Source organism: Choloepus didactylus, chromosome 24 (genome assembly GCF_015220235.1).
Source record: "Choloepus didactylus isolate mChoDid1 chromosome 24, mChoDid1.pri, whole genome shotgun sequence".
Lineage (NCBI taxonomy): Eukaryota > Metazoa > Chordata > Mammalia > Pilosa > Megalonychidae > Choloepus > Choloepus didactylus.
Window position 1 is genome coordinate 10,457,626 of NC_051330.1, and position 17,967 is coordinate 10,475,592.

At 37.7% G+C, this 17,967-nt stretch overlaps 1 protein-coding gene across 1 annotated transcript in view; it reads left to right on the forward strand.

Annotated features, from left to right (window-relative positions):
- LOC119519847 overlaps nt 1–17,967 on the forward strand; it is a 153,958-nt gene that overhangs the window by 93,791 nt on the left and 42,200 nt on the right. The gene's annotated exons all lie outside the window — the stretch shown is intronic.

Here is a 17,967-nt window from a genome sequence, read left to right on the forward strand (position 1 = left end):
GCAACTCTACCTGTCCAGAATTTTCTCTTAACAAAGCTCATACGTCACCTCCACAAAGCTGCCTCGGTGGATCTAGCTGTGTAATACTTATTCTCTCCCAAGCTTTTCTTGGTACAATTTAGTCCTTGAATACACTGTAAGTTCCTCAGTGGAACGGACCATCTCTTTTTACTTCAGCATCTGCCAAAGGGCTGGTCCAGTTTGGTATAATCTGGTTGGCTCAGTCTGATCTTGGACTCCTCTGACTCGAAACATCTATGGTCTCTTGTAGCTGGCTCAGGTAATCCGTGTCTGGCCTGGTTAACTGACATTATCTTATCCGGGCATACCTCGTTTCATTGCACTTGGCTTTATTGCACTTCCCAGATATTGCATTTTTTACAAATTGAAGGTTTGTGGCAACCTTGCATCAAGCAAGTCTATCAGTGCCATTTTTCCAACAGCATGTGCTCACTTCATGTCTCCATGTCACATTTTTAATTAAGGTACATGTATTGTTTTCTAAGACTAGTGCTATTGTACACTTCATAGACTTCAGTAGAGTGTAAATGTAACTTTTATATATGCTGGGAAACCAAAAAATTAGTGTGACTCATTTATCACAGTGGTCTGGAACCGAACCCACAAAATCTCCGAGATATTCCTATATTCAACTTTCCCTGAGCAATGCTCTAGCTCTTTCTACCCTCATATGTGCTTTTCATCATCAGCTATTATCATTTGTCTCTGGGTTAAAAGCGTCTGAGGATGGAGGTGTTTCTCAGCCGGCGTTCCACTCCCACAAAGCATCACGATGGTCATTTGGTTACACCACGTGGCATCGGGCCACTGCCACTGCTTCTGTCCTGTGTGCATCAGTTTTCTCCCAAGGGAGAGAAACACCCTTCCCTGGGCACACGCTGCATCTTCCAGTCCTGCAACACATGTGCCAACCCCTTACTAGGTGGCGGGCACACTTTGATGACAAAGGCTGGAGAATGCAGGTGACTTTAGTATAGTACCATTTGCAAGTGAGGGTGCAGGATGTTTAAAGACAATTGCTAAAAGTTTGTTTCAATTTAATTTAATTTAATTTAATTTAATTTTTGGCCAAAAGTTCTATTTTGGAAATCCCTTCTTCCTTTTCCATTAAAAACTCATCAGTGACATGAGGGAATAAAGGATACAGAAGGATAAAAAGCTAAGTGGTTGTTCTGGTTTGCTAATGCTGCCAGAATGCAAAACACCAGAAATGGGTTGGCTTTTATAAAGGGGGTTTATTTGGTTACACAGGTACAGTCTTAAGGCCATAAAGTGTCCAAGGTAACACATCAGCAATCGGGTACCTTCGCTGAAGGATGGCCAATGGTGTCCGGAAAACCTCTGTTAGCTGGGAAGGCACGTGGCTGGCATCTGCTTGCTCCCAGGTTGCGTTTCAAAATGGCGTTCTCCAAAATGTCTGCATCAGCTTCCAATAGCCGTCTTCAAATTGTCTGTCTCAGCTACAGCAGCGAGCTCCTTCTGTCTGAGCTTATATAGTGCTCTAGTAAGCTAATCAAGGCCCATGCTGAATGAGCACGGCCACACCTCCATGAAAATACTGAACCAGTAAGTTCCAACCTAATCCACACTAATAAGTCTGTCCCCATAACATTGCATTAAAGAATATGGCTTTTTCCGGGGAACATAATATATACAAACCAGCACAATGGTTATTGTCATCTCTCATAACTTCAGGGCTGTATTTTTTAAGTATCTTCTATTCCTTTTGAGACTAGCCCTTCTTATTAGGCTATTTAGATTCAATATGGTGAGTGCCTTCACTAATTAGCTTACTTTTTCATTTAATCTGTGATTCCTTACACAAGACTGAGAGCACCTTAAGGCCAGACTAGATATTATTTACCTTTACATATCTAAGGTCAAACGCAGCTCTGGGCACTGAAATAGTAGGAACACAATCCATATTTAAGATAAAATGTGTTAATGCATGAACGAATGAGTTCCTAACCCATTGCACTGGGCTATGAGAGTGCCATGTGATAACCACACAAGTGGCAATACCTTATAATGGTAAAGTACAATATACATGTAAGTTGCACTATTAGCAATGAGTTCATCAAGCCTCTCACTGAGAACTGGAGATTCATTACTTTGTTTCACAAAGAGGTTAGCCACTTGCCAGCCAGGCATCTCCCACACTAAGCATGATCAAAGTATCGATTCGACATCATCCAGGAGTGAAGAGAGAGGAAAAAATATACTTTTAAACTTATTTGCTACCCATCTCCAGGATATTCACAGCTCTGCCTCAAAGTGTTTTACTTTTTCATCTTTATTGGAAAATACTTTAAACTGCAATATGCAGTCTTGGGAAAGTTATTCTGAATCAGCCCAATGTGGGTTTAAGTCCTCTTCTTCCAGTTATTTGTTATAGACCTTGGGTAAGTCACTTACGTTCTCAATGTTTCTGTTTTCTCATCTGTAAAATGGGAGCAATAAGTCCTTGCCCATACAGATATTCAAGAGTTAAATGAAGCAAGTTAATTTATAGAAAGTTCCTCACAGAAATCTACCTCCATTAAGTGTGATCAATTCTTTCCTTTCTTATTTCTCCAATTTATTTTATGTTAGAAGCAAGAGATGTGCTGAATTTAAATTTTTTGATAAGAATATGAAACAAAAATTGAAAATAATGGAAAGAGAGCCTTACTCCATTCTATATCTCTGCTTATAATTTTGCTATTGTTCAGAATCAATTCAGCATTTAAATAACGCCATGGCCACTTTCTTTGTTTCCTGAATCTAAAATTTGGCTCCACATCTCCTAGCCACTCTTTCAAAAGGAGCGGATGGGTTGGTGATGGGCACGTCGAACCAAAGACAGCATGTTTGCAAAGTTCCCAGGCTTTCCTAGGGCAGCACTTTCTTTGAGTGGTTCTTGGTTTACATGGAAATTAAGTCCTGTGGGTTTTTTTAATTAAGAACATGACATCTGTGCTTCTAAATATTTCTTTTCCCCAAACTTCTTGGAATCCTCAAGGCAGGAAACCTCCTTTCTCCTCCAATTTATTCTGATCATCTTTTTTCAAGCTTATCCCTCTGAAACTTTGACACTTGGTAGAATCCATTGGGTGGTAAGGATTTGTCTTATTAATTCTCTGCAGAGAGACTGAAGAAGACATTGGGAAAATGTATAGTTGTAGCTTACAGAACTGCTTGCCTTTATGCAGATGTAGAAAACTTTTTTTTTTTTTTTTTTGGTTCTCATTAGTTTACAGCTTCAGTTGGGAATTTTACATGCAATTGCCTAATTGTGGCAGGCAAAGTGAACTTAATCTGTCCCGTCCTTCCTGCAGGTAAGTTGTAATGTATAACCCAGGGCCTACCCTGTTGAATCCAGCCGGCTGTGAAATGTGACTGGAGCTCTGTGTAGTACAAATGGCGTTAATTATCTCAAATGGGTATAAGCCAAATGGAGTCATTGGTTTTAGGAATTAACCATATCCTCCACTTAGATCAAGGATCAAACTTCTATTTTGACTCCCTTGGGAAAACATGTTTTTGTTATGCTTATATTGAACAAATGTATAATCAATAAAACAGGAGAATTTCAAAATAAATTTTCTTCTTGCCTGGTTAGCTTTCTCTTTAGATTTTCTATAGATGCATAAAAAAATGCATGCTGATTAGTTTGGCCCTAATTTCTCAAAATGTGTAAATTTCGTTTCACTCGCAAATGTACTTAAAAGTCATATAAAATGCATAAAGTAAAAATTCTAAAAATTCCAATTTGAACAAAGTAGTTTACTCTGCCCAAATAGGTGATGAAAAGGGCAGCATGTGGATTTATCAGTGGAAACTGAAATAGCTATGTAGAAATTGACATAATGGGAAGCTTTGCTTACACCATATATTTTATTAGGGAGCACAGGCATAATTTTATGGCCTATAATTACATCCTGGGTGATTAAATAAAGACTTGTCTTCAATTACCTCTGAAATGCAGTTTTGTCCCCAAATGAAACAAACCTTTGTGGTTCAACTTCAATCAGAGGCAATGGTTTTTAAAAATATGGATTGCCAAATCTATATTTATTTCATCTATGTAAAATGTCAGAATAAGAAGAGGTGATATGGTGGAGTGGACAAGACCTTTCAGAAACTGACAAAGTTGAATACTATTAAAATTTTTAATGGGCTGATTTCTTCATTAGGAAAAAATGTTACATGATCAGTGCTGTATCAGAAATTTAGAAATAAATCTAAAATTAATTTAAATGAAATAGTGAGACTCCAAATAGATGACACCTTAAAACTCAAAGAAAAAGAGGGCAATGAATGATGTGCTGGAATTTGACTTTTTTTCTAGCTGTTCTTATGGTCTGCGTCAACTTTTTCTGGAAAGGGCTAAATAGCAATTATTTTAGATCTTGCAGATCATATACAGACCCTTTCTATCTTTCCTCTTCTTTTTTTTTATTAATGTTTTTAAAATGTAACAACCATAAATTTAGTCCACTGGCTATAGTTTGTCACCCCCTGATCTGGAATGTTAACTTAGTGACTCTCTTTTCTGGACTTAAATTTTACAAAAATAAACTGAAATACGCCATGCTTCTTTTGGAATCTAAAAATACCAAAGCAAATTTCTTTGTAATCTTGCAGTTTTCTATGCAAACTATGCACTGTATTATGTTCACTCCTTTTATGCCGAGATCCTAGCCCAGTGCCTGACATATGGTTGGTTCTCAGAGAATGTTTGCCTAATCACAGCATTTCTTGTTTTCAAATAATTCTACAGTATTGAAAAGGGTGACTTTAGTTTTGCATGATTGTTTTTTATCAGCCTTAACAGAAATGTGTCCATTGACCACTTCCCCCAACCCTACCAGTTTTGTTTTTTTTTTCCTGTAGAATTTACAGTTTGGAACCCAACAGACACAATTCATCAAAAGATTACCTTGATAAGCAGTATTATGTACAATTCAAATGCAGTATTGGAGCATGGAAATATTTAAGAGCATAAGATCAATTCTCAACTGCTGACTTTTTAAATGTGCCGAAGTCCGTTTTGTGTTTATTTGTTGGATATCCCCAATGAGAACGCAACATCCCTGAGGACAATAATGAGACTCTTAAAATTTCTTTTATATTTCTTTTTCCTTCCCCTCTCACTCCTCCCCCGCCCCCTCACCCCCCAGAGTGGTAAAAAGCTCACAACTCAACACGCAGTAGGGGTTTAATAAATGCTGCTTCCCTGCTTCATCTCTAGACTGTCATCTCTAAGATGATCCTTCAGCTTTTCCCTCCTGCCTTTCTTCTGAAAAACTCCCTCATCTTCTTTTCCATTTCTTTAAAGAAATGCATGTATTTCTCAATCTGCCAAATAAAAACAACATAGGTTAAACCATATAAGATTGCTTTAATTAAATGCGATTTTCTGTTTTTTCCTTCTCTTTCAAAATATTGGCAGAAAATAATAAGAGGTAACGAGCCAGTGGTTTGTCATGTTTCACTACAATTGACTGATAGCTATTCCGTAATCATTAATTTCTTCTATCACCAGAAGAGAAGAAAAAGAGCAAAAATATATTAGAATTCTAGGACTACCATCAGAACTGTGACATCTTCAAAAACAAAAAAATTGATCTGAAGAAAGAAAAAGAAGCTGGTCTTACAGATTTTAGAAGGATTTTGTTATAGTATTTGATGCTATTTAAGACTTTTTTTATACATGGATTATTGAATGTTTGAGTTAATTTGGCTGCTTCTTTGCTTCCCTCCTTTAGTAGTGTAATTTGGAGGGAGTTTTGCTCAAAAGATTTGAGTGGGAGGTGACAGAGAACAGAAGTCTGTGTCGTAGGTTTGAGACTTTTGCATCACTAAAGCTCCTCCGTCTGTAACAGTGGTGAATCATTTGGTAAATAGTCTTAGAAGCTAAAACCCAGCAGCCTTGCTGTGGAAGGAAGGAGACTGACCAGGAGCACCTTCCCAAACAATGAAAAGTCCACATCTTCCTCAAGCTCTCCTCCTTCTCCAGCAGCTCAGCATGGGGTGTTAGAAAGATCATTAACAGACCCTCTTCCTTCCCACACCTGCCCTACGTAAGGTGGTTCCCTGCTGTAATTTTATGGACCGTGAGGGGGCTCGTTTGACGCCATGAAACACAGTCTCAGCTAACAGCTGCAGACCCAGTCAGCTCCCCAGACAGTAAAATGTAAAGAGGAGGGAGGAGAGAGAGAACCTTTGAAGTTTACAAAAAAGCATGACTTTGACCACTTCCTTTTTCTTTTTTAAATTGGTGTCCAGGTAATGCTGAGAGCAACTATCAGCTAGCTTTACAAGGAGACGTCTGCTTCCTTCGGAACAGTAAAGCTCAGCATTGTCTACAGCATTTTAATACGATTTCTTAAGGGTTGCCTCTGTTTCAGGAATGAAATCCGTAATGAACAAATGAGCAATTTGTTAATTTAACTAAAGATACTATAATAAAGGACATTACGGAAGTGGGCATATATATATGTACAAAAGCTCGCTTTCTTGATTCAAGTTTAAGGTTAAAATGTAGAAAATTGCAGTGTAATTGCACCTCCAGTGTAGCCTCCATATATTTATTCTGCATTCGGCATTCTTACTTCTGTCCTTAATGGATTGTCAAAGGAATGAACTCCTGCCACAGCTTTATGTTTTTCTCTTATTCTCATATCTCAAATTTAATCTGCAATTCATGCTTTTTCTTTCCACTTTGCTCTTGTGTTTTTCTCTTTTTGTTTGAAAAGTGAATTCAGAATTCTAGTACTGTCCCTTTTAAGCAATTTAACATGAAATATCCCAGAGGTGTGTATATGTGTGTATGTTTGTGTGTGTGTGTGTGTGTGTGTGTTAATCCAACAACATTTATTTGTCTTCTAGGAAACGTTGTTTGATTACGGGATCTGAGTTTCTAGTTTCAACTATGCACAAGCATAAAAGAGGAACTTCAAATTACGTAACATTCGTATATCGACAGCTTTCTGATTTCCAAACAAAATTTCTTTCCTTTTAATAATGGTCTTACGTTTGTATTTAATGCAGTGTGGCCAAAATGGATACAATTTAGAATCTTTGATGTTCAATTCTAGACTAAGAATTAGTATCATCATAAAATGCTGTTTCAAGTCAGCATAAAATTTAGAAAGAACAAAGGATCTCACAATTCTCTCACTTTTTCTTCAAAAATATTAAAATGAAAATACGTGTTTTGGCATATTTTCTGGTAAGGTAGGTATAAACCTAGGAAACTCACACTACGATCCTTATTAAAGAGCTTGATAAATTGTCACTACTGTATACCACTCATCTAACTTCCGGGAACTCAGTTTTTCCATTTGGAAAAAGAGGCAATTCGTCTAGACCTGTTCTGTGCGATTCTGTAGCCACTAGCCACATGTGACTATTTTAACTGAAATTCAATACAATTAAAGAAAATTAAAAATTTAGTTCCCCAGTTGCCCCAGCCACATTTCGAGGGCTCCGCAGCCAAACGTGATTAGTGACCACTGTATGGGATTGAAGAGGGGATGTCTCTATAGGCTCAGAAATTCTGTCAGACAGCCCTGGTGGGTAAAACGCGTGTCACATTTTACAATTGTAGAAATGGGAGCAGACACAACCCACGCATCTCCAGGTTTGTCAGCACAGCTTTCTCACTCGCCCTCTTATGGTTGAAAGCCTCCTGAGTAATTATTGTGCTAGTCATAAAAGTTCTACATAGAGCTGTTGATGATAAACATGTAAGAAGCACTTGCTAGGTGCCAGAATTTGTGCTCTAATCTGGGAATATAAAGATTAAAAAAAAAAAGCAGCGCTTGTTTGCAAGGTGCTTTCTGCTTAGCAGAGGAGACAGTAGCAAATTAGTGGTTACTGGAGAGTGGAAGAGATAGGAAAGGGCTCTGCAGAGTGTGTAGGGGGCTCCCAGGCGAGAGGACCTAAATCAGACCTGAGGGGTCAGGTATAGTTTCCCAAGGAGACCCTTATCAGTGGGGGATAGGGGCACAGATTGTTATATAAGAACCACGATGATGTAACATTTTAGAAATGGAGTTGCTGAGTTAAAGAGCATGAAAAAAATACCAGGATTTTGAGGTGTAGTACTCAATTGTTTTCTCCCCAGCAATATAGGGGACACTTTGACCAAACTGAGTAGTTTCAAAAAGTAAAAACTTTTTTTAAACAATATTAAAAGTGAAAAATGGTTTGTTTTGCATTTTCTTTATTACTAGTGAGATAGAGCACATTTCATTATCATCCATTTCTCTCTCTGCGTGTATGCACATGCGTTGGTAATTCTATTCCTTTTTGATTTGTAAAATCTCTTCATTAGACTATTAGCCCCATGCCTATCATATAGTTGCAAAATTTACAAGTTTATCATTTACCTTTTAATGTGGGTATTTGCTTTAGTATACAGGAGCCACAGATAGTTTTAATTCTTAGGGAGTTTAAAGGTATCGAACTTTTACTTTATATTGTCTACCCTCCCACTAAAAATAAATATAATGATTTATTATATTTTAAATGATATATTATTTAATAATATAATTATTGATCTATATTATAATTCTTAGTCATGGTGTAGCTGCACATTGGAATTCCCTGAGAATCTTGAAAAACTATGGGTTCCTGGGGCCTCACACCAGCTACCAAGAGAATTCTAATATGCAGTTAAGCTTGAGAACCACTGACTTATATTTTGTAATGCTTTTATAATTTCATTTTCTACATTTGTTTGGGATTTGTAGGGATGCAGTATTATATTTTCAACATATTTACCCATTTGTCTTAAAACCATCTGTCCAACCATCCATCCTTTCCCAGCAGAGTTCGAATGCCATCTTTATCACATACTACACTTCCAAATAATTTGGTCTTTTTCTGCACTTTCTATTCCGTTCAGTTGATTCCTGTGACAGGACCACACAATATTCATTTACGTGTCTGCCCTTTTTACGTTTCTAGATGTAGAGCTCACATTTTAAATAATGCTCATAAAGTTTTGGTTACTTTTGTAGAAGGAACCCATAGTTTCACAAGCCAAATAACAATTAAAAATTTATAGAGTCATCTGGATGGGTGGCTTGTCAGTTAATATTAAAAGTTGGTTAATTCTGGACTCATTTGTTGTAAACATTTTTAAAGCTAATCATTCATTCAACAACTTTTTGAGGAAGGGCCAAAGAGCTTTCTTTGCAGTGGCATCTGCTGATTTAGTTTCGTGTGGTTTTTCTTGTGGTCCACAACTTGAATACTTTGTCTGCATTTCAGGTTTCCAGTTATGTAATAAAAAACTACTCTGGAACCCAAGCCAAGTGCAGACTCCTGTTCAAACTTTTCATTTTCTCACTTTCACCTACTTTGTTGGTGATCTTTTAAGGGACTTCCTTTTATTGTGTTTTCCCAAAGCGTTTTGGGTTTTTGTTTGTTTTTAGAAATAACTACCTTTTACAGTTGTATCTTTTTCAGATTATATAAATATTTAAATCACAAAATGACACTTGTAAATCCCGTGGCTTTAGTGGGGAACAAACACCAGCGACTCTTGGTAAACATTCACCTCGATGGGCAGCTCCTGGAGAAGCAACTCATTGTGTGTGTTCAGCCCATCCTCAGCCCATCCTGGGACCCAGTGGCATGTTTGAAAGAGGATTATGGGTTATCCTGGCTGGTGGGTTAAGTGGGTTACTTGAATACTTTGTCTGCATTTCAGGTTTCCAGTTATGTGATAACAACCCTGGAACCCAAGCCAAGTGCAGACTCCTGGACAAACTTTTCGTTTTCTCACTTTCACCTACTTTTTTGGTGATCTTTTAAGGGACTTCCTTTTATTGTGTCTCCCCAAAGCATCGTTTTGGGTTCTGAGGTGCTCATGATAGGGATATTAGGAAACAAGCACAGCTTTTAAAGCCAGTAGCCCCACGTGGGCATCCTGGGATGTCTGATAGCTGTGCAGTGTTAGGAAAGCTACTAAACTTCTCTCCCTCTTGGTGTCATCATGTGCAAAACAAGGATTCCATTATGGATTATTGTGAGGATTAAATGTGGTCACACAAAGGGATTGTTATGTGAGCCAGAAACCTGGGAGTTAAGCCTAATTCACCCTGCCCCTCTCACCTCTCCACTGTCTAATCTACCCCCAAACTTGTGGCCCAAATCCCAAGCTGCTAATAAATCTTGGACCCATGGTCTTCTCTCCTCCACTGTCAACCCCCTGGGCCAGGCCACCATCACCTGTCACCTGGACCTTTCTATGCCCTTCTAACTCATCTCCCTGCATCCCCTTTTGTCCTTCGTACATCAGTTTTCCCCTAGGCTGATGGTTTCAAAATACAATTGTAATCATGCCAGCCTCCACCTCAAAGGATTTCAGTGACTTTCTAGGGCTCTTAAAGTAAACACCAAAATCCTTTGGATTTTCTGATGGAAAAGGTCCTAAATGGTCTGGATCTCCCATGCCCTCCCATCTTGCTGAACTTCTTTCTGTTCATCTGAAGAGGAGCTTGGAGAGAGCCTTCAGACAAGCTCTTCTCTGGGCCAGGCCTGCCCCTGCTCCCTCCTCCATTCTTTAGCAAGCAAGCCCTTCCTCTTCCTTCAGTACTTAGCTCAGGCCTCTTGCATCCTTGGAGACACATTTCCTACTTCCCTGGAAAATGTCCATCCTCCTCATCTTACAGGTTCTCCACGATGGAGACCTTTTCCTTCATAGTCCTTACCCTGTTATAGCAGTCAGCATCTTTCTGTGATTATTTGGTTAATACCTGTCTCCTCTGGTGAGCTGACCATCCCAAAGTCAGGAGTCACGTCCATCATAGCTCACCACCATGTCTAGCAAAGCTAGCACGGGTCCCCCATAGTTTATGGAATGAAGGAATGAATGAATGAATGCATGCATGCAATAAAGCTCTCTAACACAGAATATGACATACACTTTTTTTTCTTTTTCCTATCCTTTTGGTTGATCAAACAGGATCATGCTACCCATTAAATGCAATATTTCAGCCTTGGATTGACTGCATTTGAATTAGCATTAGAAATAGAAATGATTTCTTTGTAGGGAAATGGATAGGTCTGAGAAAATGTCTTAGTAAATGCAAAGATAGTAAATTCTCTACCGAGTAAGTTCACGTTTCAGGAGTATTCTAAACTGATCATCAGTAAACTTCTCTTTATAAACCTTAGTCCTTGGTTACAAACTGCCACAGTTTCAGAGGATACCAAATTGCAGTTACATTTTAAATTATATTAGAATTTTTTTCTCCCCTGTGGAGAGAGCGTAGGGAAAGCAAGGCTCTCTTTGATCCCATGAGTAGGTATGTTAATGTTAGATCAACAGGAAACTAAGGGCCTGAGATTGCCCCTGAGGCAGGCTCCCTGCTCACCACACCATTTATCTGTTCAGTTTGATTAAGGAGATCAACTTGAAAGAGTCCAAATGATCATATTTACATCAGCTGCATCAATTAAAAGGAAAAAAAGCTTTAAGGAAAATATTTTAAGTAATTCACTCATTAATTGGAATTGACACTTAGTATAAGGAAATTTGAACCTTTTTGTTTATACTTTCCAAGCATCAGCCAATTTTTTTTCTGTAAGGGGCCAGATTGTAAAGATGTTAGCTTTGCAGGATGCGTCCCATCACTTTTCTTCTTTTTAAAAAAACTTTTTATTGTAGTAAAATATATGGTCAACTTGAAACTTCCCAGTTTAACCATTTTCAAGTACATAATTCAGTGGTATTAATTATGTTCCCCAAATTTTGCTTCTGTCACCAACATCCATGACCCCCATCTTTTTCATCACATCAGACACAAAATCTGCACCCATTAAACAATAAACTCCCCTTACCCTCACCCCCCAAGACCCTGGGTCTCCAGATAATCTGTGATCTACTATCTTTCTCTATGAATTTGCTTATTTTAAGTATTTCATACAGATATATGCATACATATATAATACAATATTTATAAAATATATACAGTACCATACAGTATGAATACATATAAATACAATGTTTGTCCTTTTGTATCTGGCTTATTTCACTCAACGTGATGTCTTCAAGGTTTAGCCATGTTGTCACATGTATCAATACTTCATTCCTTTCATGGCTGAATAATATTCCGTTGTACGATGAGATGGATTGAGGTTGTATGCAATCCCAGAGAAGATCATAATCTTAAAGCTAATCCAGTTATTGTGGGTGAGACCTTTTGATCAGATTATTTCAGTTGAGGTGTGCCCCAGGTGGGGTTTACTCCTCTTACTGGAGTCCTGTTTAAAAGATGAAATTCGGAGAAAAACACAGAGGAGCTGAAAGAAAAAAGCCAGAGTAGCTGAAAACACACAGAAGACAGAGAGAAACCAGAGACAGAGAGCAAGCCACTGAAGCCAGAAGCTGGAAGCAATGAAACACGGAAGAGATGGGAGTGACAGCAGATGTCGCCATGGTCCTTGAGGATCATGGTAGCCTGTCTTCAGGGAGAAAGCACCGCCTGTTGATGCCTTGATTTGGACATTTTCACAGCCTCAGAATGGTTAACTTGTAAGTTAATAAATCCCCATTGTAAAGCCAACCCTCTCTGGTATATTGCATTTTGCCAACTTTAGCAAACTAAAACATGGATATACTGCATTTTGTTTTTCCATTCATCGGTTGATGGACACTTGGGTTGCTTCTACATTTTGGCTATTGTGAGTAATGCTGCTGTAAACATTGGTGTACCAAAACTGTTTGAGTCCCTGCTTTCAATTCTTTTGGGTCTATACCAAGGTGTCCATCACTCTTCTTTATGGTATCACTCAACCCTTGTCCTCCTTATGCTCGTTACTGGTTTTAGGAGAACCACCCGTTATCACCCTTTCTTTCCTTACCACCTTAGATAGTACCAGCTGATTAATCTTCCTAATATAACTCCTTGATAGTTTAATTTCCCACTCAAAACTCTATGCAGCTACCTGTTGGACAAAGTCAAATCTAACATTCATGTCCACCCTCCTCTCACTCAATCAGATGCAAAATCTTTTCAGCTGGACTGTCTCTTCGTTATCTTCCGAGTATAAGTCTGCATTCCAGACGTCATTGAATTTTTTTTCTTTCTCTTCACTTATCCCTTCTCCCTTTTCTCGCCTCACTTGCCCAAAACATTCCCTTCAAAGACCACTCAAAGTCCCACCTTCTCTACCACACACTTAACTCCTAAGGCCCCGGACCACTTACTCTACCTAATTCACGTGGTCTTTACTATAGACTGCGTGGCATTGCAGCTTACCTTTTGCACATTGTCTTCCAAACTAGGTTGCAAACTTTTACAGGGCATAAAACTTATATTTCTTTTGTATTCCCCTCAAATTATGGCAGGTTCACCTAAACACTTAGTGAGCAGAATAAATGATTGTTAGCTGGCATTTCAGATGCAGGTGTTTATGGGAGTTACTATCATGTGCCTTGGTTCAGAGAGAGCAAACCATGGTGGTATTATCAGGGAGATTTAGTTGAAACCCCTCTATAGAGGAAAATAAAGCCCCCAAAATCAAGGGTATAAGTCAGCCATCTCCAAAGTAGGCTGCTCAAAATTACCCGTTTAAGGGAGGGAGAAAATTTCTGTTCCTATTTTTTTTTTTTTTTTTGAAAACTAAAAGAAGTTAAGCATAACTAATATTTAAGATTCAGGTCAACAGTGACAACCCTCACTTGGTGCAGGTGTCAGCCAGTCGCAGCGTGAGGTTGGGGCCAGGTTCTTTGGGGTCTGGAGCTTATATACTTTTAGGATACACTAACAGTACTAAATAGTATTATGCACTAGTGTCTAACAATAAGAGAGCTGTGGAGCTGGTTTACAGATTATGCTTAACCACAGATTGATGATGATACAAAGACAACAAGTAACCACAAGAATGTGGCAGAGGTGACACTTCTGTTGGACTTAGAACGAACTCTTGGTCAGCCTTATGCCAAGGTGTCCTGACATGATGATCTAATCAGTGGTATCAGAGAAAAAAGAGAGAGATGACCAAATATAAATATATTTATATCAAAATATAAAATATATTTATATCACACTCAGGAAAAACATAATCTTAAGTGTACATTGTGCCTCAAGAAATTAGCTAATAACAATCCAAAACCATTGTCATTTAGCAAGTTATTTGAAAATTAAGCATCAGGGACATTTGAATTAACTGCTGTAATTCTCAGTGACATTTAAAATCAGGTACTATTTCATTCCATGCTTTACAAAACGTTACAAAACTTAGTAAGGACCATTTAGAAACTCTTTCATGAGGGATCTTTCATAATAGAGAAAGATGCAAAGTCATATTTCATTTGTGAAAACCTTGATCTTCTGCTGAGATAAAAATGGCCAGCATTGTATACAGGAAACAGTAAGGTGAGAAACTAACATGCATTCCTAAAGCATGTCCTGTTGGATGATATTTAGAAAACACTGCTGAAAATTTGAAGAAAAAAATACACTCTAAGAATTTTATTTTCTATATCCCAGGGAAAACAGGGGTTCTGATATGTCTCAGTTTGTGTATTCACCAGAATCTGTTTCAATAATAAAATATGTTGTTGGCCCAAGGATGATCATCTGTCTGTACGTTGGATTTAGCTGGTGGAGTTGTAAACACCCCTAAATACTTCTATCCAAGTGGGTAAATGGCCACCAGTCTGAGCCCCCGAGTGTCCTCTCTTCCATCTGTACCAACCCTGCCACTCCGTGATCTAGCAGCTGAAGGCTGGTGCCAGTCCTATTTGGGAATTGCCACCTGCTGTTCTTGTTGTCAGGTGCTCGTACAATGCCAGGTTTTAAATATTCTGTATCTCACCCCATGGGTGAACCAATCAAGATGTATTCTCCAGAGTAAATGACTCCTTTAATTAAAAAAAAATGTTTTAGGGCAAATCAGTGAAAATATAATCACTGATTTAGTGACGGCATTGGCAAGAATTAACAAAAATGATGCTGGGGCGAGGTTCTAGCATCATGTGAAATTAATTCACTGCATCATTCATAGGTAAACTCAGGCAAAAGAAGTTGAATCCAAAAATAGGAAAAATGCTGTAAAGTGTCATTCATGTGGATAACTTGATAAAAATCAGACTTTAGAAATGTAGCAGAATCTTTATAATAGCATATGGCGTGATTTGGCTCATGATCGTGGCATGCTGGCAACACCCAGCAGTGAAGGGGGTATCTCTCGGCAGAAGGTTCCAAATTTACACTTTTCTTCTATAAAAAGTGTTCCAAATTTTCTGACCTTTTCAGTACCAAGCAATTAGGAGAGTTTTTGCCCAGATATCCCTCAAGATTGAGGGAAAATTAACAAATGAGAGGGAGGAGTTGTAACTGAGAAGATAGGATTTCAGGACTGATGATGATTACTGAATCATTATACAGATATTCCGTTTTACTTTCTGGTGTATTAGAGTAGACAGAGGGAAATACCTGAAATCTCTGAACCGTAATCCAGCTGCCTTGATCTCTGATAAGGATTGAATAGCCTTTATCTCGTGCCCTTGTGATTGTAAAAACCTTGTGACTAATCTTCACTTGTACCCATTTATCTAATTTCTTTTACCTTAAAGTCTTATGATCACTGAAGACAGCCCCTAATGTTTATTAATGAAGGCCACCCCAAGTCCAAAGTTATTTTGATAACCAAAGCTGTATCTAACCAAAATGGGTTCACCTGACATGTGCAGTAGCTTAGACTTTAAACTACAAGTCACCCATTCCTCATTATAATACTAAAAATCATACTCATCATCATATTAAGGCCGCCATTTTCTTACCTGTGTTCTGTGACTAAGCATATAATCAATCTGCACATGCTCAATAGTTAGATCACCTCTAATTACATCATCTGGGGCCATTGTGCTCATTAACCTAAAACCTGCCCATCTTTTGATACTATAAACTATCAGAATTACTGCAATTCGGGGAGAAAGATTTTGGACCAATAGGCCATCTGTTCTCCTGCTTTGAGCCTAGCAACAAAACTCTTTCTCTCTTTGAAAAAAATTTTTTTTTTCTGATCTATTCTATGATGATAAATGACTAATAGACTGCTACCCTAAAGATTGTTTTTTAAAAATTGTCTAATTCAGACCATTCAAGGTAAAGATAAAATCACATTTTCTGTAAACAGTAAGAATGTGGCAACTTTTCTGGAAGAAACTTATGTTATGGGGAGAGCATTGACCATAGATGTTTGGAAATGCTTCTCTCTTTCTGTGATTCTGTGGCTGAAAATAATATATGTCCCTTTAAAGTCTCTCCTATAGGCACCCTTGGAAATGATTTTAGCCTGATGTATCTTAGACAGAGTTCAATGAGTTTTGAAGATAATTTGTTAAAATTATAGCAATGCAACACTTGATTAGTTTGCAAGAATAAGTAATTGACATTTAGGGAGATGGAAATTAATTGGCAAAATTACTTTAACGCTTGCTTATTTGGCAGGTGAAACTAAAAAATGTTCCTGCTTTAGGGAGAGCAGCTAAGGATTATGTTTTCTATTTGGATGAATATATCCTTTAGCTCTGATAGCCATCAATACGAAGTGTTGAAAGAAAATCAACCTTAGAATGCTGTTTTATAAAGTTTTAAGCCACAAATTTCAAAAAATATTGGGGCATATGGAATCACATTGCTTTCATGAAACTATCACAATTAACATTTTACTCTGAAATTGTTAATATTAATAATTTTAGTAGGAGCAAATAATTTTGTGCTGTTAAGAAAACATACTTTTAAATATTATTGATTTCATTTTTATCTTATCCTTTTTTTCTATTTTTATGTTTATAATATCATAGTACAGTAGTATACCTGTACAATTTATAAATTAGTAATTATAGGTAAAGGGCATGCAGACTCAAACAATTTTTACTAATAGGGTATGAGATCAGAAAGGACTAGAGATCACTGGTTTAATTCACAACTTTCCTTAAGCCAAGCCCTGCCTGAACTGTTAAGCTTTTTCGTTTGAGGAGTGGATCAAAAAGCCCAAACCCAGGGTTAGAGTCATTTATGAGTGATTTTGAATCTGAGCACTGCCACTGACTCTTTTACCTAGGTCAAATTATTTAAGCTTTCTGAATCTCAGTGTATTCATGTCTAAAAAGCACAATAAAATTAACCTTACCTGGTATTGGCTGGTTAAATGGCATATACAGCATGGTGGTATCTGGGAGGGCTCAGCAAGTTCCCTTTTATTTATCCTTCTTTGACCAGAATCTCTTATTATAAAGGAGATACAGAAGTCACAACAATGAGACAAGTTATGGATTTTCATATGTGTTCATTAAGTTACCTGGTTCATAGGCGTGGAAGAGTAAATATTATTACAGTTGATTGTTATTATTCTCTGATTCCATATTTGCAAATTTGCTTACTCACTACAATTTATTTGTAACTTATTTTGATGACCCAGCCAACAAACGGCAGAATAAGAATTTAAATTCAATCATTCCAAATTGAAAGCTTATAATTTTCTCACTAAGCTGTGTTGCCTTTATATATGTCTATTTACTATGGTGAGCTTAGAACTATGCTGATACTAAGGTGTGGATACAAATGCATGTGTGTGTGGTTTGGAGGTGAGTAGGCAATATGGGGGCAGAAGGAAATATATCAGAGAATTATGAGATTGACGAGCATCTTGCATAGTACTTGGTACATAGAATACGCTCAAAAAATATCTGTCAGATAATAAGCATGAGTCAGGAATTTAGACTTTGGATAAGAAGACAAATGTGCATGCAGTTACTAGAGAACAATTCAAGAAGCATATAATCTGTATGTATTATATGAACCATGGAAGATATTGGAATTCTGAGAAGGTAAAGCTCAAAAGAATTGGAGCTTCTAGACTTCATGGAAGAGACCGGACTTAAACTGGGCCTTAAAGAAACTTGAATTTTGTAGAGATGGAAAAGAGTTGATG